Source organism: Pseudophryne corroboree, chromosome 2 (genome assembly GCF_028390025.1).
Source record: "Pseudophryne corroboree isolate aPseCor3 chromosome 2, aPseCor3.hap2, whole genome shotgun sequence".
Taxonomy (NCBI): domain Eukaryota; kingdom Metazoa; phylum Chordata; class Amphibia; order Anura; family Myobatrachidae; genus Pseudophryne; species Pseudophryne corroboree.
This window is the reverse complement of record NC_086445.1, coordinates 367,471,180-367,496,249: the sequence shown is the minus strand read 5'-3', so window position 1 is coordinate 367,496,249 and position 25,070 is coordinate 367,471,180. Positions and strand designations below refer to the sequence as shown.

General features: G+C 45.3%; 1 protein-coding gene and 1 pseudogene across 1 annotated transcript in view; both read right to left on the bottom strand.

Annotated features, from left to right (window-relative positions):
• Positions 1-25,070, bottom strand: part of NALF1 (NALCN channel auxiliary factor 1) — an 836,506-nt gene that overhangs the window by 458,052 nt on the left and 353,384 nt on the right. The gene's annotated exons all lie outside the window — the stretch shown is intronic.
• On the bottom strand, positions 825-943 carry LOC135052485 (5S ribosomal RNA; annotated as a pseudogene).

Genomic DNA, 25,070 nt, shown 5'->3' with positions numbered 1-25,070 from the left:
CATAGTATTTCTGCAAAATACCACTGTGATGAGCACATTACTGATTTATAGTATTTATAATAATTATTATAATTTATATGCTCTGTAATGCTGGACACTGGGGAAAACATGCAAGTTACACCAAACAAACAAGGACATGTACATAAACAATCATAAACATAGAGTTTACAAGCTAATAATTATAATAGATACAAAGCAACTTTTAGAGAAAAGCTATTTTATTTTTTTCTGAAATCAATAAAAATCAGACATTCTGTAACGTAATAAATTGCTCAAAAATATTGTATGTAATCAAGTTACATTTTTCTTGCAACAGAGAAAACGTCAATTAGCACAGAAAGGAAAAATGTCAATCTAGTCTGTTTTCCTTCTCATGCAATGCTGTCTCTAGGGGATTCTGTACTAAATGGTTTATTGTGATACTTTATGGAAAATGTGGTCTTAAGAAAGAGCAAAAGACAAAAGCAGCTATATGCCTTTACCAGGGCACACTTAGAAAAAATATAAGAAAGTGATGAATTATGAAAATATGAGTATATTAATACTTAACTTTTATTGAGATATACTTGATAAAAGGGAGAAGGCAAATATAGATAATTGCTACAAATTTTGAGCGATAAAAATTAGAAAGGCGAAAATATGTTTACTCCCTTAATAATCCAAAAATTACTTTAATTTTAAATTTAAAAAATCTTTGTGGGAGTAAACCTGCTCCATTGGGTTCAGCTATCCCATGTCAGAATATCAGAATTAAATATTGGTGAAAATTCAATGCCTGGGACCGCACAGAGAACTGGAAAGACTCAAATGATGTGAGAGTAAAATACCTACGGTACCTAGTATTCCCTGGTGGTCTCCCAACCGGGTACTGACCAGGCCCTGCAGTGTATGGCTTCCAAGATCAGACGAGGTTGGGCATACTCAGTGCAGTTTGACCGTAGGTGCGTAAATCTCCAGCATGTGCAATCAATTCCAGTGTGCGGTTACTCCAGGCAAATTTTATGGATAAGATAGTCTGAAAGGGATAATCCCCTGAATGAAATATAAATGATTCTGTGCAATGAAAAACCACACCGTATTCTAATGGGTGTTTGTTGCCCCCATATGAAACTCCTATTGTTATATCACATTTATGCAAAGAACAAAAAATATATATATATATATATATTCTTAAAGCATATACTGAATGTTCCTGTGACTGGGTATCAGACAAAAATAACTCCTAGAGATTTATATTCCATAGGGGAAGGCCATGTTTGTTGGATATGCAAATCACTATCACCATCATGTTCTAATGGTTGTGATGCTGAATAAGAAAAAAAGACCAATCATATAAATATGATAATCCAACAGGGATTGATCCCCTGAACTGGATATGTGCAATAAACAAAAAAAAAAAACCAACAATGTTATACATATGCTGAATGTTCCTATGGCTAGATATCATAACATATTAATACTAGACATTCAGATTGCATAGGGGGAGGCCATTTTTCCAAATAATCAAATAGTGTTTGTTGCACTGAGTATCATAATATAAAGAAAAATGGAAAAAATGGAAAGAAAGGGGAGAACAGACACCCTTGAACTAGGCACCTCAGATATTCACAGCTAATGCTGTTAATTGATCTACATAAAGGATGAGTGCTACCTCCCACTGTGCCCCTGAATTGTTTGGACACGGTGGAGGAATAGTTAGGCTGTGCCTAGATAGGAGTCCCCCCTGGTGGAAATTGAAAAAAAATGCCTCACTAGGTGTGCGGCTCAAACCTTAATGCCAGCATGCATTGGTGGGCAGTGTGAGGCCTGAAGTGTCCCGCAGTTGTGGGTAGAGGTTTCCAGCCAGGGAGAGGGTGTGCTGAACTTGGAGCTGTGGAGCCGATGTCCGCGGTCCGAGCGACCGGAAGTTCGGACACCGGGACCGGAAGTGACGTACGTTTCGCTCTGGGAGCTTGATCACCTGATACTTGCCTTATCCATACAGACTTGCCATCATTTCTTAGTAATTATCTTTTATTTAAAAAGTGGTCACATATTACCCAGCACTGTACAATGAGATGATGAAACAAATAGCATACAATGACAAGAGACGAGGTAAAAACGGCCCTGTCCTAATAGGGATTCAGATGTGTCTGCCAATTAGCCCCCAGATTTGGCAAATTATCCGAACCAAGTGTCTTTTTCTTTAAATAATCCTCTTAGTCACATTATTAATGTGGCAGAAGTACATTGCAAAGGTACACTGACTATTGAGGATTGCATTGTAATTCTGTGTTTGACTAAAGGCCCGTATTCATGGGCCGATGTGGGAAAGATGTGTGCTGAGCGAACCGCTCAGCACACATCTCTCCCGCCGCTCAGCACAGCGCGATGTGTGCTGAGCATGCGGGGGGAGATGGGAAAGGGGCGCTCATTTCACCCAGCGGGTGAAATGAGCGACCTGCTAGATTGGCCTGCATGGCAGGCCAATCTAGCAGCAGTGGGGGGTACACTGTGGGGGGTACACACGGAGCGACCATGCTTAAAATCTAAGCAATCTAGTCAGATTGCTTAGATTATCGCTCCATAAGTGGAGAAGTGAGCAAGTAGAGAAGTGGTCCATGGCAGCCAATCAGCTGCTCTGTATTCATTTATAGTATACAAATTGTAAATGTTAAGTCAATGCTGATTGGTTTCCATGGGCAACATTCTCCACTGGCTCACTTCTCCACTTTTATCACAGCTTAGTACATGTTCCCCTAAGTCCCTTACCTGTGTTAAAAAAGGCCACGATATAGTTAGGCTTACTCTGCAACTCTGTACACATTTTATACCAATTATTTCGCAACAAAAGTACTAATATAGTGTCCCTAGTACACTGTGATTGATTTGTATCTGGCTATGTTGTGAATAAATGTTGCTAAAAATACACATTACGGCCAGTGGTGTAGCTCCAAAGTCACACCAAGCATCTTGTTCCATATGGCTTAAAAACGAGGTGTGTAGAACACATAATACATTAGGGCAGAAACTGGTGGTGTGGTGCAGCTAGTATGAGGAGACGCAGTTAAAGGTGAGGGGATGAAAGTTGATCCAGTCACTATAGAAATCTTAAGATAGTCAGCGGCTGGCAGCCATGACTGTCCTTCACCATTTATCTTCACTGAATCTACCTGATTTCTCTGCTAACCTAGTTTGCACATGGGGGGTCATTCCGAGTTGATCGTTAGCTGCATTTGTTCGCAGCGCAGCAATCAGGCTAAAAAAATGGCAGTTCTGTGCATGCGTATGCGGCGCAATGCGCACGCGTGACGTACGGGCACAACGAACGATGTTGTTTTGCACAGGGTCTAGCGATGCATTTCAGTCGCACTGCTTGCCGCAGAGTGATTGACATGAAGTGGGCGTTTCTGGGTGGCAACTGACCGTTTTCAGGGAGTGTGCAGAAAAACGCAGGCGTGCCAGGAAAAACGCAGGCGTGGCAGGGCGAACGCTGGGCGGGTGTGTGACGTCAAATCCGGAACTGAATAGTCTGACGTGATCGCAAGCGCTGAGTAGGTATAGAGCTACTCTGAAACTACACAAAAAATGTTTGTAGCCGCTCTGCGATAGAACCGTTCGCACTTCTGCTAAGCTAAAATACACTCCCAGTGGGCGGCGGCATAGCGTTTGCACGGCTGCTAAAAACTGCTAACGAGCGAACAACTGGGAATGACCCCCATAGAGTAGACATGCTCATCATTGTGTGCCAGATGCACTATTCAGCAGGTACAGATGAAAAGCCAAAGCATTTTGCAATGCACATCAAGTAAAATGAGCTCTTCTGTGGCATGAAGACAAGATATTATCCACATTTTTAGCAAAAAGAGAAATTATAATGTACATTGCAGTTATGAGCAAAGGAAACGCAAAATAATGTTTTCCTATTTGCCATTTTCTGTTACTTTGTGGCCTAATGACCCATTCATTATTAGGGGTTTAATTGGGCCACCTAATATGCAGCAAACTCAGAAAACTTAAAGTGTTCAGATGGTGCTGGTTTGCAGATCCATGCTCCTTCCTATGGGAGGTAGTTCCAGAATTGCAAAGAGGGATCCCCTAGATTCAGTCCACCGATTCTTCACTGTGTGGCCAATGGTTTTGAGCATGCATGACCTCATGTCACACATGTGCAGAAGCCAGCATCAACGGGTGGTAATTAATGCTGATACTGAAGTAGTATTGTCGCTGATCACAGGGACAGCTGCATTTCAGAACAGCTGTCACTGCACCGGAACAGAGCTGAATTGCTCCGGTGATAAGTATCCCCCGCTGGAACGTGTGGCAAGTTGGATACTGAACCACTGGGGGCCATTATTGTAATATTTAGAATTTTTTGATGTCAAGTGGTTACTGGCAATAAGTTCATATTAATGTATGCTACAGCCAATTAAATACTGTGCACTGTATGCACGGTATATGTATACAGTAAAAGATGTGTAGCTGAATTACGAAACTATTATATTATATATACCATCTGTTAGATTCTTACAACTCAGAAGACATCTGTGTTCACTACACAGTTATTTCTTCTTTAGTGTCACTAATAGTATGAGGGAGCTAATGTCCTGTCACATGTAATAACGGGTGGTCTTCAGTATGCCGACTGACGGGATCCCGGCGCACAGTATACCGGCGCCGATATCGCGACAGCCGGCATACCGACACTTATTCTCCCTCGTGGGGGTCCACAACCCCCCTGGAGGGAGAATAAAATAGCATAGCGCGCCACCGTGCCCAAAGCGTGGCGAGCGCAGCGAGCCCACAAGGGGCTCATTTGCGCTCGCCACACTGTCGGTAAGCCGGCGGTCGGGCTCCCGGCGCCGGTATGCTGGTCGCCGGGAGCCCGACCGCCGGCATACCATAGTGAACCCGTAATAACCGATCATCAATAGCAACCAAGCAGGTAGGGATGAGAATACTGTCACACAGTGGGTACAGTGATGTAAACAGTAGTTTTACACAACAGACATTGTTTTTGAAGCATTTTTAAAAATGTCTCAGGTTTAATTAGTTTTTTGTTTGTTGGTTGTTCAGGTGAGATCAATTACTGGAGAACATCAACTATGACATGCATATACAAATTCTGAAACTGTTTTCTAGCTGCTTGCTGCTGCAGACATGGAATGCAGCTCACCCTTCACCTCAAATGCTCAACCCTAGAATAAAGCTGGGTAACACAAAACATACTATCAGTTCCGTAATAGGGTGGCATATATATAATGTATAATTCAAGTGCACAGTCTGGATCCTTAGAGCAGGAGGTGGGCCCCCAGGCAGTGGGGCCCACCGCTGGTTTCCCCTGTACCCCTGTGGGCCAGTCCAAGCCTGGTGGCACCTGACTGAATGACATCATGATGTCACACCGAGGTGGCCGGCCAGCACCGCTAGGAAGTACAGTACTGCTGGGAACGTCCTCAGGATGCTGTACTGGCTGTAGGGTACATGTCTGAAGAATTTAGAGGTGCTGCAGGAGCAATATTGGGGGCAGGGTGTCATTCGAGGTACACTGCATGCCAGATTCATAGGCCGTGTGGCAGATATGGCGCTGCCCCCAGAGCGATGTGCTCTATATGACAGCACCACTGCTAGTTGAGGCCCTGCTTACTATTAAACCTTTAACAAAACTCTTGTGCTTTTGCGTTAGAAAAAACGCCGCAAGATGATATATTTAGGTACATCCTGCTATGCTCATTACACCACAGAATTGAATCCTCTTCTTCTCCAGCATAATTAATCATGTGCTATAGATATTATTACTTTTTGTACTGTATTTCAAATAGATATCAGCATTTTTTGATTAGTGTACTAGCTCAACTATTACCCAAAAATCACTTGAAATCAGCATATATTATACCTGGAAAGCTACAGTATCTTTGTTAGGGGTAATACAGATGTAGCCACCTTTATCTTGAGTGGCCGCGGCGGTTGGCCCGTTCGACCATACGCAGCGTACTGTGGCGTAGCGAGGCGCGCCTAGCCACAGAGAGGCTATCTAATCGCACGGAGACAGACATTTGACGTTTGGCGTTACCTTTACGTGTAATACCTGCGATCAGCCACCAGATGTCGCTTTTTACAATCACCACTGCGCATGCGTGTGGTCTCCCGTAAAATACAATACTGACATACATAATAAGGACTACTTTACTAAGGCGTCTCATTACGCTGCATACAGCAAATACTGTACTCATTACGCTGCATTATTTAATACAGTACTGTACAGTATATACAGTACGACACCGACGCAAATACAGTAGTACAGCATACAGTATATGATCCATCTACAATACTTTATGAATACTGTATGTGAGCGTCCGAGTCCCGCAGACAAAACACTACTGTAAAACCAGTAGTGTACACTGTCGCAAATGGATGTGTGTTACAAGTTCACTATTGCCTCTCAAGATTAGGAATTTTCTACAGTATGTTATCGTCTTAATCCCGTAGCCATTACAGCATAATCAAAACCAACGGATTTATACATTTGTCTGCGGCGAAGTGGTGAAGTGTTTCGCTTCCTATACTCAGAGTCCAGGGTTCGATTCCTTAAGTACTAATGCATGTTACTGTAGTTTTTTTCAGACACTTTATTATTTTTTTTATTCACCCCCACCTCGTGGCAGGCAGCAGTTGGGTATGGAATGAGAAATGGCATAAGCTGTGCAGGCTACGGGGCGATGCTGAAGGAGCGTCACAATCCCCTAGCCAAAATACACAGAGATACTGTAAGCGTATACTGTAAGATACTGTAAGCGTGAGATACTGTATTGAGCTAGGGGATTGTGACGCTCCTTCAGCATTGCCCCCTGAACTGTGAAATGTACAGTACAGTATGCCATATTGTATCTCACTCCATATCCGAGCGCTGCCACGTGCTGGGAGTTCACGGTCGGCGGCCATTTTGTCAGGTTGCTAAGCGATCCAGCTCGGTATACCGTAATGTGCATAGACCTCGCTTATCCCAATGTACAGTAATTGAGCTAGGGGATTGTGACGCTCCTTCAGCATTGCCCCCTGGAGTGTGAAATGTATGCCATACTGTATCTCACTCCATATTTGAGCGCTGCCACGTGCTGGGAGTTCACGGTCGGCGGCCATGTTGTCAGGTTGCTAAGCGATCCAGCTCGGTATACCGTAATGTGCATAGACCTCGCTTATCCCAATGTAATTGAGCTAGGGGATTGTGACGCTCCTTCAGCATCGCCCCGTAGCCTGCACAGCTTATGCCATTTCTCATTCCATACCCAACTGCTGCCTGCCACGAGGTGGGGGTTCAGGAGGTGGGGGTTCATGGGTAGTGGTCGTTTTGACAGTGTGCTATGCGATTGAGTCATTGCACCACACCACCAAGCGGTTCAAGTCAGCGGCCTGGACGACCGAGGCCTGGAGGACCGCAGAGGAGGCCTGGAGGACCGCAGCGGACTGGACGAAGTCAGCGGCATGGACGACCACAGAGGCCCTAGGCTACGGAGCAAGTAATACAGTAGTCCAGATTGTACAGACTATGGGGCAATGCTGAAGGAGCGTCACAATCCCCTAGCTAAAATACACAGTATGCATATTATGGTACAGTACACCGGACTCGATGACATACTGTAGCACACTGGCAAAATGGCCGCCGCCCCTGAACCCTTGTGCAAGTTATGGGGCAATGCTGAAGGAGCGTCACAATCCCCTAGCCAAAATACACAGGGGAGGGATAAGCTACTGTAGGATTGCATACAGTATTACGGTACACCGGACTCAATCGCATAGCACACTGTCAAAACGACCGCTTTGTGCAGGGTACGGGGCAATGCTGAAGGAGCGTCACAATCCCCTAGCTACAATACACAGGGGTGATAGAGATAATCGAGTGGCTGGAGGGGGGTCCCCTTGATTTAAGGGGCCCCCACTCCTCCAGGGTACTCCGGCCAGGTGTGACTACTGTAGTTGGGTATTTAATTCCATGGCCGCAGGGACCGGTATAAAAGTCTCCCCCGGCTGTGCATTATCTGTCCAGCTAGTGGAGCCCAGTGCTGATTCAAAAAATATGGGGAACCCCTACGCTTTTTTTGTCCCCCTTATTTTTTGCACCAGGACCAGGCGCAGAGCCCGGTGCTGGTTCTAAAAAGATGGGGGATCCCGTGTCCATTTTTTCCGTATTCCTGCCGGAATTCGACTGCAATTGCATATACAGTACTGTACCCCTTAATGTCACTGCTTACAGTATACAGTATTTAGACATGAGCTTGTGTACAGTATCTGTCATGAGGTGCTTTTTTCACTGACACTATAACTTTTTTCTATTGTGATATACTGTACAGAGGCGGCAAACTAGCGAAACGGGAATAATCAGCTTCTGCAGAATAAAATGAGATGCTACAGTACATGCCTATATTCTGTGAGTGACTGCGGCTCTATGAAATTAAATCAGAAAATTTAAATATGAAATGCATTACTAATGTGTGGCATTACTGTACTGTATGTGTACTGTATAAGGTGTACTACAATATTTTCTGGTGTAACATAAGGAAAGGGCACTACTGCATGGTCTAATGCAGTGGTTCTCAAACTTGGTCCTCAGGACCCCACACAGTGCATGTTTTGCAGGTAAACCAGCAAGTGCACAGATGTATTCATTACTAACTGACACATTTTAGAAGGTCCATACAGTAGGTGGAGCTAATTTTTTCACTTGTGATTCTGTGAGACCTGCAAAACCTGCACTGTGTGGGGTCCTGAGGACTGAGTTTGAGAACCTGTGGTCTAATGTAAATAAAGATGAATGTGGTGGGGTGTAATGTGAATAAGGGGCATTACTGTTAGGAGTAATGTGGTACTATGATATGATGTCATGAGAATAAGAGACACCACTGCATGATATAATGTGAATAAAGTTGCAGTACTGTGTTGTGTCATTTCATCTTCGGGTATTATTGTGTTACCATGCCCCTTCCCAGCAAGAACATACTGTACACTGTTTTGGGCTGGCACTAAATGTGCACATTGTTCTTATTTAGATTATAGGGGGTAGGAGCGCCAAAATGGGTGATGGTGCTGGGAAAGGGGTGCAGGGTTAGAGGCGGAACTACGTAGCATCTGTGCAAGAGGGCATCAGCCAAAATCTAGCCTAGGGCATCATGTTGGTCAGGTTTGGCTCTGATAATACTGTATACTGTACTCTTACTGTACTTTGCATTCAATACAGATACTGTTTGCACACAGGTTTTACATGAATCATTGGCAATGCTGCAGGAGTGTCTCATTAGGCAATCTAAAATATACCACGACTATGGGTGGGGATACAGTAGGGAAGTTCTGTCACCATAAGCTGTCTGCTGTGTATAGCATATTTCCATCTGAGATGCATTTGTGTGTTTGTAATAAGAAAAAAACATTTTACTGTACATTTAGTGGATACAGTATTTCTCCCCCATAATGACGTATCATACTGTACAGGTACCCTCATGTACTGTACTGTACCATACTGTAAAATTGAATATTTATTGGAAAAACATCAATATTAATGTAAAAATAAAGTATTACAACATCCGATTCCATGTACTGCACTGATCAAAATGTACAGTACTCTTATTCAGGACTTATAAAACTGAAAATAACTGTTCATACAGTACACATCAATAACATTACTACTGTATAATATTCTACATTAGTTTATGCAATAATCAGACAAAGGCAATTTTATCATTTTTTTTAATAATGCACCAATTTAAAATTTTAAACAGAAAATACAGAACTACATATTTGTGGCTTGACCATTTCTTTCAACTACAACAGGTAATACTTTATACAGGTGATTTATATAATTATTACAATGTTCAGGTGTGAGTACTTCTAGCCAAAATTTCTTTATCCCATCCACCAGTTGCTGTTTTGTTGTTGGCTTTGCAACACTCCTAACGTACCTCTTCAATTGAGCCCACACTAATTCGATTGGGTTCATGTCTGGTGATCTAATTAAAAAAAAAAAAAAGCGTATAGAAAAAATTAATTACATTACAGTAAATAGAGAAAATTAAACATACAATATTGTACTGTTTATTAAACAAAAATTTTTTTTACAGTACTAGAGTGCTATCCAAAATTTTACTTGTACACTGTTGAAAGAATACTCACTCTGGTGGTGTGCGTTCCCAATTCATACCTTTCTCTTCCATAAATTTGGCTGAGGCGGAGTGTTTAGGATCATTGTCTTGGAATATCCTATGGTGAGTTGGGTAATATTTATTCACAAATGGCACCATACATTTCTCTACTATTGTTTCTTGGAAATATTTCTTATCCATGATTCCTACAGAAATCAAAAAATGTTGTTCATTAATAAGCAACTCCTTTTATTGTGCAGTTACACGTACTCTACAGTACAACATGTATTTTTACAGAACACAGGCACAGAATAAAGTATAGTACTGTACTGTACCTTCGAAAAATAATAGGGGACCAGCTCCTAATCGTGATATGCCTCCCCATACATGGATTTTCAATGGATGCTTTGGGCGTGGTTTTAAAGAGATATGGTTACGTTTCCTGAATGACATTCTGGAGAACCGCTCAAGGGCAACAGACGATTCATCTGTGAAAATGACATCATCAAATGTTTCACCACTCTCAATCCATCGCCGTGCCTGTTCCACTCTCTTTTCTTTATTCACATCTCTTATCATTGGAGATATCCTGTGAAGAGCCAAAAATAATGAAATCAGATACAGTTATGAAATTACAGATTTACAGATTACTGTATATACAGTAGACTGTATGTGCAGTATACTGTATTATATACCTACTGTATACATTAAACTGTACATACAGTACATTAAGTTACATACAGAGTAATATATATATATACATACTGTACTGTACATACACACAAACACACACACACAGTATACAGTATGTAATCATCACAATAAGCCGGCAATGCTTCATTGCTGTCTCTGAGTGCCTATACAGTAGGTATCTCTTTTGGGATAGAATACTGTATATACAGTATATACACACACACATACTGTATATAGTATAAAGTACACACTCTGTATAATGATTTATGGCATTATTATATCACGTATCAAGGGATTATTAACAGTGCATTTACTGTATGGTTTATACTGCTTTCAGTATTTTACCTTGTTGCGCCAAAGGTCCATCCCATTTTCCGTCGCATCCTTCTGATGCTGGTGGCCGATATGTCCAGGTCATACTTGGAATGGAGAATTCGTTTTATTTGCAGAGCAGTACGCTCATCATCCTCACGAGTTAGTTCCTCCACAATTTGTTGCACTCTCCTACAGTACAATACAGTATGAAAAATATGAATTCATGAACAGCACAATCACAGTTACAATTGATGAAGTTTTTATTTTATTTCAAAAAAATTGTTTATGGTATAAAGCAAGTCATTTAAACATTACAGTAGTGTACAGTACGTACCATGTGCATTTTGTAGGAAATACAAATCTGGGCGTTGTTCTCTCGAATGCATGATAGCGCACCGTTTCTAAAGTGACTATAATGCCACTTTCCTTGAGCCATGCATGGATCTCTTTGATGGTTTTATTTTCTTTTTTCATGTTGGCGATTATCTTGCTCATCGTTTTGTTGATAGTTACTGGCATGTTGTCCAAATATAATTCCTGTATGGAGAGAAAACATTTGTGAATACTGTAGTCTAAAATTTACACATCTGAAAATGCATAAGAGTTTTATGATAGAAGTTAATACTGTACATGTTTACTATCCAGTACCTGATGTTCAAATTTAAGTATTGTATACTGTACAGTACTGAAAATACAACTTCAGTGTTATGGACTGCAATTAGTTTCCTGTATGAAACAGATACAGTACAGTAAATAACCCTCCTTGGAAGTGCATGGGCCCTGTGAGACTTACAGTAGTGTACAGCATAAGGGTCGACTGACATGATGTACAAGCATTACATACAGTACATGTCAGTACTGTATGTAAATTCTTCAATTATTGCCTAACAACAATGCTGCTTACTGTATATTAAATACTGTAGGCCTAGAAATGTGCATCTCAATATAGTAGTTAAAAACACAGGGGCCTATGTGGATAAGCGAGTTCTATGCACACTAAAAATGGCCACCGACCGTGAACCCCCAGCACGTGGCAGCGCTCGGATATGTAGTGAGATACAGTATGGCATACATTTCACACTCCAGGGGGCAATGCTGAAGGAGCGTCACAATCCCCTAGCTCAATTACATTGGGATAAGCGAGGTCTATGCACATTACGGTATACCGAGCTGGATCGCTTAGCAACCTGACAAAATGGCCGCCGACCGTGAACTCCCAGCACGTGGCAGCGCTCAAATATGGAGTGAGATACAGTATGGCATACATTTCACACTCCAGGGGGCAATGCTGAAGGAGCGTCACAATCCCCTAGCTCAATTACTGTACATTGGGATAAGCGAGGTCTATGCACATTACGGTATACCGAGCTGGATCGCTTAGCAACCTGACAAAATGGCCGCCGACCGTGAACTCCCAGCACGTGGCAGCGCTCGGATATGGAGTGAGATACAGTATGGCATACATTTCACACTCCAGGGGGCAATGCTGAAGGAGCGTCACAATCCCCTAGCTCAATTACTGTACATTGGGATAAGCGAGGTCTATGCACATTACGGTATACCGAGCTGGATCGCTTAGCAACCTGACAAAATGGCCGCCGACCGTGAACTCCCAGCACGTGGCAGCGCTCAAATATGGAGTGAGAGATGGTATACATTTTAAAATACACCGGGATAAGTTGTACAGGCCATGGAGCAATGTACAGGGACATTCATCATTTACGTATATAAATAATTGTAAACCGTAAATGAAAGAATTACCGGTCAAATACTGTATGACGAAACTGTGTCAATGAGCTGGAACAGTATGGCCTGTGAAGAAGTTTTCGAAGGCAGAAACGGAGAGCAAATTATCAGGAGATTTCTGAAAGGTCGGAGAAGATCCACACAGCAAGTCTGCTTACGAGGAAACAGCTTTGCAAAGTGGGTAGCGGGGCGGTGACTGAGACGCTCTTTTATTCACATTCACACAAAAGGAATTCTTACCGCTGTGATTGGTGCCAATATAGGCGCATTCATCCTTACACCAATCACAGAGCATACTGTACAGGTACTTTTGAATGTGAATAAAAGAGCGTCTCAGTCACCGGCCGCTACCCACTTTGCAAATCTGTTTCCTCGTAGGCAGACTTGCTGTGTGGATCTTCTCCGACCTTTCAGAAATCTCCTGATAATTTGCTCTCCGTTTCTGCCTTCGAAAACTTCTTCACAGGCCATACTGTTCCAGCTCATTGACACAGTTTCGTCATACAGTATTTGACCGGTAATTCTTTCATTTACGGTTTACAATTATTTATATACGTAAATGATGAATGTCCCTGTACATTGCTCCATGGCCTGTACAACTTATCCCGGTGTATTTTAAAATGTATACCATCTCTCACTCCATATTTGAGCGCTGCCACGTGCTGGGAGTTCACGGTCGGCGGCCATTTTGTCAGGTTGCTAAGCGATCCAGCTCGGTATACCGTAATGTGCATAGACCTCGCTTATCCCAATGTACAGTAATTGAGCTACGGGATTGTGACGCTCCTTCAGCATTGCCCCCTGGAGTGTGAAATGTATGCCATACTGTATCTCACTACATATCCGAGCGCTGCCACGTGCTGGGAGTTCACGGTCGGCGGCCATTTTGTCAGGTTGCTAAGCGATCCAGCTCGGTATACCGTAATGTGCATAGACCTCGCTTATCCCAATGTACAGTAATTGAGCTAGGGGATTGTGACGCTCCTTCAGCATTGCCCCCTGGAGTGTGAAATGTATGCCATACTGTATCTCACTACATATCCGAGCGCTGCCACGTGCTGGGAGTTCACGGTCGGCGGCCATGTTGTCAGGTTGCTAAGCGATCCAGCTCGGTATACCGTAATGTGCATAGACCTCGCTTATCCCAATGTAATTGAGCTAGGGGATTGTGACGCTCCTTCAGCATTGCCCCCTGAACTGTGAAATGTATGCCATATTGTATCTCACTACATATCCGAGCGCTGCCACGTGCTGGGAGTTCACGGTCGGCGGCCATGTTGTCAGGTTGCTAAGCGATCCAGCTCGGTATACCGTAATGTGCATAGACCTCGCTTATCCCAATGTAATTGAGCTAGGGGATTGTGACGCTCCTTCAGCATTGCCCCCTGAACTGTGAAATGTATGCCATATTGTATCTCACTACATATCCGAGCGCTGCCACGTGCTGGGAGTTCACGGTCGGCGGCCATGTTGTCAGGTTGCTAAGCGATCCAGCTCGGTATACCGTAATGTGCATAGACCTCGCTTATCCCAATGTAATTGAGCTAGGGGATTGTGACGCTCCTTCAGCATTGCCCCCTGAACTGTGAAATGTATGCCATACTGTATCTCACTACATATCCGAGCGCTGCCACGTGCTGGGGGTTCACGGTCGGTGGCCATTTTTAGTGTGCATAGAACTCGCTTATCCACATACTGTAGGCCCCTGTGTTTTTAACTACTATATTGAGATGCACATTTCTAGGCCTACAGTATTTAATATACAGTAAGCAGCATTGTTGTTAGGCTTTACGCTACCCACTTTGCAAATCTGTTTCCTCGTAGGCAGACTTGCTGTGTGGATCTTCTCCGACCTTTCAGAAATCTCCTGATAATTTGCTCTCCGTTTCTGCCTTCGAAAACTTCTTGACAGGCCATACTGTTCCAGCTCATTGACACAGTTTCGTCATACAGTATTTGACCGGTAATTCTTTCATTTACGGTTTACAATTATTTATATACGTAAATGATGAATGTCCCTGTACATTGCTCCATGGCCTGTACAACTTATCCCGGTGTATTTTAAAATGTATACCATCTCTCACTCCATATTTGAGCGCTGCCACGTGCTGGGAGTTCACGGTCGGCGGCCATTTTGTCAGGTTGCTAAGCGATCCAGCTCGGTATACCGTAATGTGCATAGACCTCGCTTATCCCAATGTACAGTAATTGAGCTAAGGGATTGTGACGCTCCTTCAGCATTGCCCCCTGGAGTGTGAAATGTATGCCATACTGTATCTCACTACATATCCGAGCGCTGCCACGTGCTGGGAGTTCACGGTCGGCGGCCATTTTGTCAGGTTGCTAAGCGATCCAGCTCGGTATACCGTAATGTGCATAGACCTCGCTTATCCCAATGTACAGTAATTGAGCTAGGGGATTGTGACGCTCCTTCAGCATTGCCCCCTGGAGTGTGAAATGTATGCCATACTGTATCTCACTACATATCCGAGCGCTGCCACGTGCTGGGAGTTCACGGTCGGCGGCCATGTTGTCAGGTTGCTAAGCGATCCAGCTCGGTATACCGTAATGTGCATAGACCTCGCTTATCCCAATGTAATTGAGCTAGGGGATTGTGACGCTCCTTCAGCATTGCCCCCTGGAGTGTGAAATGTATGCCATACTGTATCTCACTACATATCCGAGCGCTGCCACGTGCTGGGAGTTCACGGTCGGCGGCCATTTTGTCAGGTTGCTAAGCGATCCAGCTCGGTATACCGTAATGTGCATAGACCTCGCTTATCCCAATGTACAGTAATTGAGCTAGGGGATTGTGACGCTCCTTCAGCATTGCCCCCTGAACTGTGAAATGTATGCCATATTGTATCTCACTACATATCCGAGCGCTGCCACGTGCTGGGAGTTCACGGTCGGCGGCCATGTTGTCAGGTTGCTAAGCGATCCAGCTCGGTATACCGTAATGTGCATAGACCTCGCTTATCCCAATGTAATTGAGCTAGGGGATTGTGACGCTCCTTCAGCATTGCCCCCTGAACTGTGAAATGTATGCCATACTGTATCTCACTACATATCCGAGCGCTGCCACGTGCTGGGGGTTCACGGTCGGTGGCCATTTTTAGTGTGCATAGAACTCGCTTATCCACATAGGCCCCTGTGTTTTTAACTACTATATTGAGATGCACATTTCTAGGCCTACAGTATTTAATATACAGTAAGCAGCATTGTTGTTAGGCTTTACGCTACCCACTTTGCAAATCTGTTTCCTCGTAGGCAGACTTGCTGTGTGGATCTTCTCCGACCTTTCAGAAATCTCCTGATAATTTGCTCTCCGTTTCTGCCTTCGAAAACTTCTTGACAGGCCATACTGTTCCAGCTCATTGACACAGTTTCGTCATACAGTATTTGACCGGTAATTCTTTCATTTACGGTTTACAATTATTTATATACTGTACGTAAATGATGAATGTCCCTGTGCATTGCTCCATGGCCTGTACAACTTATCCCGGTGTACTGTATTTTAAAATGTATACCATCTCTCACTACATATCCGAGCGCTGCCACGTGCTGGGAGTTCACGGTCGGTGGCCATTTTTAGTGTGCATAGAACTCGCTTATCCACATAGGCCCCTGTGTTTTTAACTACTATATTGAGATGCACATTTCTAGGCCTACAGTATTTAATATACAGTAAGCAGCATTGTTGTTAGGCAATAATTGAAGAATTTACATACAGTACTGACATGTACTGTATGTAATGCTTGTACATCATGTCAGTCGACCCTTATGCTGTACACTACTGTAAGTCTCACAGGGCCCATGCACTTCCAAGGAGGGTTATTTACTGTACTGTATCTGTTTCATACAGGAAACTAATTGCAGTCCATAACACTAATATTAAGCCCACTCCATTATCCACTCCTCCCCTGTGTATTAAACACCCCCTACCACCCTGGAAGTCATGTACCAGGGCCCCTTCATTCAGCACAATGCCCCCTTCTACAGTTTAGTGTTCTCCTTCCTGCCCCATCTGTGCAGTAAAGGAATAATTAGCAGAAATTATTTCTCCAGGTCCTACTGTACATACTGAGCGAAAGATAGAACCCCCCCTATCCCCCGCGGAGCATCAAAGCTGCCGCTGATAGCTCCCCCCACCCCTTCCGCTGGTGAGTGGGTAGGGGCCCCAGTGCATTGCTGTGTCCAGGGGCCCACACTGCTGTTAAGATGGCTCTAGTAATTGAGCTAGGGGATTGTGACGCTCCTTCAGCATTGCCCCTGGACTGTACCATACTGTATCTCACTCCATATCCAAGCGCTGCCACGTGCTGGGAGTTCACGGTCGGTGGCCATTTTGTCAGGTTGCTAAGCGATCCAGCTCGGTATAACGTAATGTACATAGACCTTGCTTATCCCGGTGTACTACAGGTATGTGCAGTAGTACTGAATGATTGCTATCACTTGTGGTGAAACACCTATCTTATCAAATACAGTAACTACTGTACAGTATAGTTGTTCGCACAGGTGATGGTAATCATACTGTATATTTAAACTGAAGTCCGTAACAGAGCATTCTGTCCCTCCTGCAGAGGTTCTTGTTGGGAGGCACAGGGAAAAAAGGCAAATACTGTACAGTACTGTATTTGCACTTTACTGTTGTGCACTTTATTTGAAAATGTACAGTTGTTTGCTATTTTTAGCATGCTGTGCTTTACATGTTTTCTTATTGTGGTTTTTATATTTTTAGACAAAAGACAAAGAATGCAGACTACCAGATTTTACGGGAGTGCCAAAACCCACCCATCAGTGGCACAGAAACTTGCTGCATTAGTCCCACAAAAGAAGAAGAAAACTGCCAAGGCGGCTCAGAAAGAAAATGTGGTGAAACCACGAAAAAATGCCAAGGCAAAGAATAATACGTTGGAGATGATATGTGGTGTGGCAAATGATGTAATTGTTCCATCTCCTGCAGATCACAGTGTTCAGCCAATGAATCTGGAAATACCGGTGCTAGAGGACGTGACAAACACGCTGCATCAGGAAGCTTCTTTTTTGGACCATGTAGCCACCCCTGGACAAGAAGACATGACACATTCACCACGAAGAAGGTTGCATTTCACAGATGTGAACACCAAAGTGCAGGACTGCCAGTGTACCTGTCCTGTTTTACTAAAGGAGCTACTCAGTAAGGTGACCAATATGGAGTCAGAAGTTGGTGGACAGGTCAATCAGCTGCAGACCGATGTGGCTGGCCTTAAAGAAGGCATAAAGGAACAGATGGTAGAAGCCATGAAGAAAGTCATTGAACAAACGAGGGAAGAATGGCAAGTTGGAGTTTGCCGCACCATCATTGCAACACACCACCAAGCGGTTCAAGTCAGCGGCCTGGACGACCGAGGCCTGGAGGACCGCAGAGGAGGCCTGGACGACCGCAGAGGAGGCCTGGACGACGTCAGCGGCATGGAGGACCGCAGAGGAGGCCTGGAGGACCGCAGAGGAGGCCTGGAGGACCGCAGAGGAGGCCTGGAGGACCGCAGAGGAGGCCTGGAGGACCGCAGAGGAGGCCTGGAGGACCGCAGAGGCCTGGACCACAGCAGCGGACTGGACGAAGTCAGCGACTTGGACGACCGCAGAGGAGGCCTGGAGGACCGCAGAAGAGACCTGGAGGACCGCAGAAGAGACCAGGAGGACCGCAGAAGAGACCTGGAGGACCGCAGAGGAGGCCTGGAGGACCGCAGAGGAGGTCTGGAGGACCGCAGAGGGCTGGACGACCGCAGAGGAGGCCTGGACGACGTCAGCGGCATGGAGGACCGCAGAGGAGGCCTGGAGGACCGCAGAGGAGGCCTGGAGGACCGCAGAGGCCTGGACCACAGCAGCGGACTGGACGAAGTCAGCGACTTGGACGACCGCAGAGGAGGCCTGGAGGACCGCAGAAGAGACCTGGAGGACCGCAGAAGAGACCAGGAGGACCGCAGAAGAGACCTGGAGGACCGCAGAGGAGGCCTGGAGGACCGCAGAGGAGGCCTGGAGGACCGCAGAGGGCTGGACGACCGCAGAGGAGGCCTGGAGGACCGCAGAAGAGACCTGGACGACCGCAGCGGACTGGACGAAGTCAGCGGCATGGAGGACCGCAGAGGAGGCCTGGACGACCGCAGCGGACTGGACGAAGTCAGCGGCATGGAGGACCGCAGAGGAGGCCTGGAGGACCGCAGAAGAGACCTGGAGGACCGCAGAGGCCTGGACGAAGTCAGCGACTTGGGCGAACGCAGAGGAGGCCTGGAGGACCGCAGAAGAGACCTGGAGGACCGCAGAGGAAACATGGAGGACCGCAGAGGAGGCCTGGAGGACCGCAGAGGAGGCCTGGAGGACCGCAGAGGAGGCCTGGAGGACCGCAGAGGAGGCCTGGAGGACCGCAGAGGAGGCCTGGAGGACCGCAGAGGAGGCCTGGAGGACCGCAGAGGCCTGGACCACAGCAGCGGACTGGACGAAGTCAGCGACTTGGGCGAACGCAGAGGAGGCCTGGAGGACCGCAGAAGAGACCTGGAGGACCGCAGAGGAGGCCTGGAGGACCGCAGAGGAGGCCTGGAGGACCGCAGAGGAGGCCTGGAGGACCGCAGAGGAGGCCTGGAGGACCGCAGAGGATGCCTGGAGGACCGCAGAGGAGGCCTGGAGGACCGCAGAGGAGGCCTGGAGGACCGCAGAGGAGGCCTGGAGGACCGCAGAGGAGGCCTGGAGGACCGCAGAGGCCTGGACCACAGCAGCGGACTGGACGAAGTCAGCGACTTGGGCGAACGCAGAGGAGGCCTGGGCGAACGCAGAGGAGGCCTGGAGGACCGCAGAGGAGGCCTGGAGGACCGCAGAGGAGGCCTGGAGGACCGCAGAGGAGGCCTGGAGGACCGCAGAGGAGGCCTGGAGGACCGCAGAGGAGGCCTGGAGGACCGCAGAGGCCTGGACCACAGCAGCGGACTGGACGAAGTCAGCGACTTGGGCGAACGCAGAGGAGGCCTGGAGGACCGCAGAAGAGACCTGAATGATATCACTAAGCTAATTGAGCATTTACCAATCTATATGTATGTTGTGAGAGGCAGAGAGGTTTCTGCATTAGGAGGAGGTGCAGGCCCTGACATGCCACATGGAGCATTATGGGGTTGCTCCAAGGTAAGTAGCTCTTAGCTTAGACATATTTTAGTAAGGAGCCATTATCATGTGACTCCTTGCTGGTTAATATTAGACCCAGATTGGGGTAATGGAGGTGTGAGGTGTGGTGCCTCTGGACTGGCTGAGCTGGATGGCTTTAGTGTGGCATACCTTTACATTCTATTAACACTTTTCACTTATTAATTTTCTAACACTATTTCTTTATTTTAATTACATTTCATGTTTGTATCACCCCCTCTATAGCTTCGGCTTCCTAAATACTAATTTATTAACACTATAGTTTTTTACACTGGTATGTCACGCTGTGCTTTCTGGCTCATTCTGGTGTTTTGGGGTGCCACACCCTGCACCTAGATATAGCGCTAGGGACCCCAAATATACAGAGAGGCCTTGATGCGGCTTTGGGGCTTAACCACACATTTGCGCAAATATGTGTAACGAAGATCTCTGAATTCTATTATCATGTGGGATTTATATCTGGTTACTGTTATCCATTCAGTGTGCTGGGGAAACAATTGCTTTTTTTCTTGCTCAGAAATACCCCTTCCTTTCGAGCACCTGAATGATATCACTAAGCTAATTGAGCATTTACCAATCTATATGTATGTTGTGAGAGGCAGAGAGGTTTCTGCATTAGGAGGAGGTGCAGGCCCTGACATGCCACATGGAGCATTATGGGGTTGCTCCAAGGTAAGTAGCTCTTAGCTTAGACATATTTTAGTAAGGAGCCATTATCATGTGACTCCTTGCTGGTTAATATTAGACCCAGATTGGGGTAATGGAGGTGTGAGGTGTGGTGCCTCTGGACTGGCTGAGCTGGATGGCTTTAGTGTGGCATACCTTTACATTCTATTAACACTTTTCACTTATTAATTTTCTAACACTATTTCTTTATTTTAATTACATTTCATGTTTGTATCACCCCCTCTATAGCTTCGGCTTCCTAAATACTAATTTATTAACACTATAGTTTTTTACACTGGTATGTCACGCTGTGCTTTCTGGCTCATTCTGGTGTTTTGGGGTGCCACACCCTGCACCTAGATATAGCGCTAGGGACCCCAAATATACAGAGAGGCCTTGATGCGGCTTTGGGGCTTAACCACACATTTGCGCAAATATGTGTAACGAAGATCTCTGAATTCTATTATCATGTGGGATTTATATCTGGTTACTGTTATCCATTCAGTGTGCTGGGGAAACAATTGCTTTTTTTCTTGCTCAGAAATACCCCTTCCTTTCGAGCACCTGAATGATATCACTAAGCTAATTGAGCATTTACCAATCTATATGTATGTTGTGAGAGGCAGAGAGGTTTCTGCATTAGGAGGAGGTGCAGGCCCTGACATGCCACATGGAGCATTATGGGGTTGCTCCAAGGTAAGTAGCTCTTAGCTTAGACATATTTTAGTAAGGAGCCATTATCATGTGACTCCTTGCTGGTTAATATTAGACCCAGATTGGGGTAATGGAGGTGTGAGGTGTGGTGCCTCTGGACTGGCTGAGCTGGATGGCTTTAGTGTGGCATACCTTTACATTCTATTAACACTTTTCACTTATTAATTTTCTAACACTATTTCTTTATTTTAATTACATTTCATGTTTGTATCACCCCCTCTATAGCTTCGGCTTCCTAAATACTAATTTATTAACACTATAGTTTTTTACACTGGTATGTCACGCTGTGCTTTCTGGCTCATTCTGGTGTTTTGGGGTGCCACACCCTGCACCTAGATATAGCGCTAGGGACCCCAAATATACAGAGAGGCCTTGATGCGGCTTTGGGGCTTAACCACACATTTGCGCAAATATGTGTAACGAAGATCTCTGAATTCTATTATCATGTGGGATTTATATCTGGTTACTGTTATCCATTCAGTGTGCTGGGGAAACAATTGCTTTTTTTCTTGGACCGCAGAGGATGCCTGGAGGACCGCAGAGGAGGCCTGGAGGACCGCAGAGGAGGCCTGGAGGACCGCAGAGGAGGCCTGGAGGACCGCAGAGGAGGCCTGGAGGACCGCAGAGGCCTGGACCACAGCAGCGGACTGGACGAAGTCAGCGACTTGGGCGAACGCAGAGGAGGCCTGGGCGAACGCAGAGGAGGCCTGGAGGACCGCAGAGGAGGCCTGGAGGACCGCAGAGGAGGCCTGGAGGACCGCAGAGGAGGCCTGGAGGACCGCAGAGGAGGCCTGGAGGACCGCAGAGGAGGCCTGGAGGACCGCAGAGGAGGCCTGGAGGACCGCAGAGGCCTGGACCACAGCAGCGGACTGGACGAAGTCAGCGACTTGGGCGAACGCAGAGGAGGCCTGGGCGAACGCAGAGGAGGCCTGGAGGACCGCAGAGGAGGCCTGGAGGACCGCAGAGGAGGCCTGGAGGACCGCAGAGGAGGCCTGGAGGACCGCAGAGGAGGCCTGGAGGACCGCAGAGGAGGCCTGGAGGACCGCAGAGGCCTGGACCACAGCAGCGGACTGGACGAAGTCAGCGACTTGGGCGAACGCAGAGGAGGCCTGGAGGACCGCAGAAGAGACCTGGAGGACCGCAGAAGAGACCTGGAGGACCGCAGAGGAGGCCTGGAGGACCGCAGAGGAGGCCTGGAGGACCGCAGAGGGCTGGACGACCGCAGAGGCCTGGATTCAAGTGTGCTGTTGCCAGGAACACCAATGATGACCAGCACACCTGCTCACAGGCCACTTCGCAATACATTCGGAGGCTCTCTGAACAATATTGCCCTGGCTGTCATCTCAACTTCCCTGGACGACCATCTGTACAGAGCTTCAAATGGACATATTCAGAAATATGCATATTCTCTGTTCCAGCACCATGTACGGTACGACAAATACTTGACGTGGGCCAATCGTGTGAACTTTGATGGTTCCAAGGGCAAACTTCCGCTGCCCAAAAATCTGGTACATGACATCATGGCTAGGTGTGAACGCCGCGTGAGGATTGGTGATCCAGAAAAGAGGAAGATAAGGGATACCATAAACTCTGTGCTGAGAACGAAGAGGAAAATGACTTGGAAGCTCGACTATGATGAAACCAGATCATTACCTAACTCCTAGCTTCTGCACATCAGCTTCACACAGCTGAAGTTAAAAAATTGTGTCAATGTACCTGTATTACCTGTACATTTTCTGGGGCTGCATGCACTGTGCTGAATCCACTTGGAGCAGCTCGGTTACTCAAAGGGGAGTGCATGAACTTGGCTCACCACATTCCTGGTAATGTAAGGGCCTGTTACAAGTTGCCCCTTTTATTCCTGTTGATTTTTTCGGCGCTGCTGTATCTATCCAGTAGCAGCCGAGTCCATTGTGCTGTGTCCATCTGGGGCCTTGGGCTGCGTTTCCATCCAGGAGCTGCTGTTGTCAGTTCTCTATTCTGGTGTCCGTATGCGACAGTGTTAAAAAGCAAAAGACAAAAACGAAAAATAATTCCAAAAAGCAAAACCTAAAAATAAAGTACAAAAACCATTACCCCGCACCACCACCACAAAAAAATAAATTATAAAAATGTTAAAGTTGATATTGTTACTGTATTTGTGCTGTTACCTTTTGATTAAAGTACCGTACAGTATGTGTGATGTTGGCTTTATTACAATACAGTACAGTATGTGTGATGTTACATGTTCCAAATGACTTTGTCCGTAAATAAAGTGTTTCTTAAAATAAACATGACGTGGTTTCCAATGTTTGTATTCCCAACTTCCTGTACTGTATAAATTAGTACTACTGTATGATGGGAATTCAATTAAGAGTGGTATACTGTATGTAAAACAACTTGGTTAGGCATCTTGCATTTCATATTTTAATAAAAACCACAGGAAACTTCTATTTTTAAAAGTTTATTGAAGAAAAAAAAGGTGTTTTTTTTTTTAAATAAAGTTTGAAAGTTAATTAAAACAAAAAAGTAGTTTGTTCTTCGTTACATTCTTTTCTTGTGTATATACAGTAGATATCTGTGGGGAAAAAAAAAAAAAAAAGTATTAAAGTAAAGACACTCATGTTCATTTGTTTTCCAAGAAAATTTGTGGAACCACACAGCCCAGCAATAAGTCATGCTGGGCTGTGTGGTTCCACAAAAGGCATGCGGTACAAAGTGAAATAGTGGTGTCAGTGGTCAGCACTTTGACACGCTAACAATTGTGGAACCACACAGCAATGGCTGACACACATAAAATGGCTGACACACACAAAATGCCTGACACACACATGCTGGAGTGAAAACACATGTTTGCCAAACAGTCGACAGCACATGTCGGCAAGATGGCCGACCAAACTTGCTCCAAATCACCCCAAACTGGCCAGAAAGCACCCCAGCACACTCAGGAGGTACTGTACACCACAGCTAAATTAGGAGAGAATTTCATTACAAACAGCCAGATCTTGCAGATTATCTGCCAGATAATTGTATGGTGTACAGTATGCCTATCTTATACAGTAGAAAAAGATACTATACAATGGAGTACAAGAACAAAAATTTTTATTAAATAAAATTAAATAAAACTTAATAAAATATTAAAATAGTGGTCCACTAGGAGGTGGACCACCACCCGCTGGAGCTGGATGGCACGCTGCAACTGTTCTGTGGGAAAAAAAGGACAGTATTACAAAACAAATACTGAATACTTTACAGTGTAGTAATGGCAATACAGTACTGTACTTTACTCTATATTAGACAATATTGTTATTTACAATGTACAGTACTGTATTGTCAGTACAGTAAATCAAACACTACTGTATGCTGTCGAGGTAATTTAAACATTGCTTTAGTTTACCTCTTGTATAAGTGGGCTGCTGCCTGCCCGCTTCTGGGCCAGCCCACCTATCTTGCCCCTGTCTGGGGCCCCCATAAATAATTGGCACTATATTGGAGAAAAAAAAACATTTAGTCACATTCAAATAGTAAACAATTATTACTGTATACTGTAGGTACAGTATTATACTGTATTGCTGGTATTCAAAATATAAAGTACTGTACAAGAGTTTAGCTTCAATAGGTCATAAACAAATTGTCAAAGGAATTAAACACCACAGTACAAATACTGTAGACATTTAC